This window comes from Octopus bimaculoides, chromosome 11, assembly GCF_001194135.2.
Source record: "Octopus bimaculoides isolate UCB-OBI-ISO-001 chromosome 11, ASM119413v2, whole genome shotgun sequence".
Classification (NCBI taxonomy): Eukaryota; Metazoa; Mollusca; class Cephalopoda; order Octopoda; family Octopodidae; genus Octopus; species Octopus bimaculoides.
The window spans coordinates 33,175,855-33,177,622 of record NC_068991.1 but is presented as its reverse complement, the minus strand read 5'-3'; positions in this window follow the sequence as shown (position 1 = coordinate 33,177,622).

The window sequence follows — 1,768 nt, the reverse complement described above, 5'->3', positions numbered from 1 at the left end:
TATATATATATATATATATATATATATATATATGGTCAATTTCAACATGAACAAGCAAGAAAAAACACGAAAAAACAATGCAAGGACGTGGAATAAGTACAGTGTTATTGGACGCTCAGGAAAGGAAAGAAAAGACAGGATTTAACATTTCAATCAGAGATCTTCATCATATATGTAGGAAAAGTCCAAAGAAGGGAAGACAGAGAAAGAAAATCGCCAACGATGCACACGCAGTCACATACTGGAATGACCGGAAGGGAAAGGTTGGAAAAAAAGTTCTTTTCAAAAACAGGAGAGTGCAAGAGAAGGAGGTATGTGTGTGTGTGTGTAGTTGTGGCTGTTTATATATGTGTGTGGTTGGACATAAATTCATTAAGGTCATAGGAAGAATTTGTCTACCTACACATGTGCCTAGGAGAATTGTCAGTAGAAAGGTACTGGTAGTTTGAAATATGTGTGTGTGTGTATATATATATGTAGTGTGTGTGTGTTTTGTTTCCAGTGTGCGCGTGTGCATGTATGTATGTGTGTGAGGGTGTGGGTATGTATGGATGTGTGTGTACGTGTATGTGTGTGCGCACGTGAGGTTGTGTCTGTGGAGTAATTATACTTTACTCTGTGTTTGCTTGTATGTGCGTATGTGTTTACATGTATGTATAATTGTGTGCGTGTATGTATGAGTGTGTGCTGTGTGTGTATGGGAAGTATGTGTGGGTTCATCTGCATGTGCGTGTATATGTGTGTGAGAGTGTATGTGCGTGTGTACATGTGTGCATATGTGTGTGTATGCGGGTGTGTATACGTGTATGCGTGGGGTTGTGTTAGGTATGTGTGCGTTCAGATGCATGTGTGTGTGCGTGTGTGTGTATGTGTTTATATGTGAATGTGTACGTGTACGTGTGTATGCGTGTATGTATATATTGTGTGTATGTATATGTGTGTATGTGAGTTTGTATATGCGTGTGTGCATGGGGTTTGTATAGGCGTATATGTGTGTACCTGTGAGTATGTGTGTGCATGCGTTTACACCTGTGAGTGTGTGTTTTTTTGCCTATGTGTGTGTAATTTCGTGCATGTCTATGTGCATTGTGTTGGAGGTATATGTGCGTACATGTACTAGTGTGTGTATGTATGTGTATGTACGTGTGTATATGTGTGTGTGCGTGTGTGTATGTATGTGTGTATATGTATTGTGTCCGTGTGTGTATGTGTGTGTGTATGTGCATGTGTACATGTGTGTATGGGCGTGCGTGTGTATATGTGTGTGTGAATGTGGAAATGTCTGTTGGGTTATGTGTGCATTTTGTTGCGTGTATGCGCATGTGCTTGAGTATGTATATGTATGTGGCTGTGTGTGCGTATGTGTGTGTTTGTGCACATGTGTGTGTACGCGCATGTGTTTGCACATGGGAGTATGTGTGTCGTATGTGTGGTGTGTGTGGGAGGTATATGTGCGTTCATGTGTGTATACAGGTGCGTGTTTTTTTTCATGTGTGGCTATGTACATATGTGCGTGTATGTGTGTATATAGAAAAAGCAATGAATTATAAAAATAACACAACAATAAATTATAAAAAAAAGTTTGAAAAGGGATAAAGAATTTAAAAATGCAATATAAAGTGGTGCAATTGCAAGAAAAAATGAAAAATGAAATCAGGTTGCTTAGTTCCAGGAGGTGTAGAGGCAGTCAATAGGAGAAGGGGGTTGTATTTAGTCCGAAGGGGATAGTAGTTTGTAGATTAAAGATATACCAATGTTTCAGGCAGAG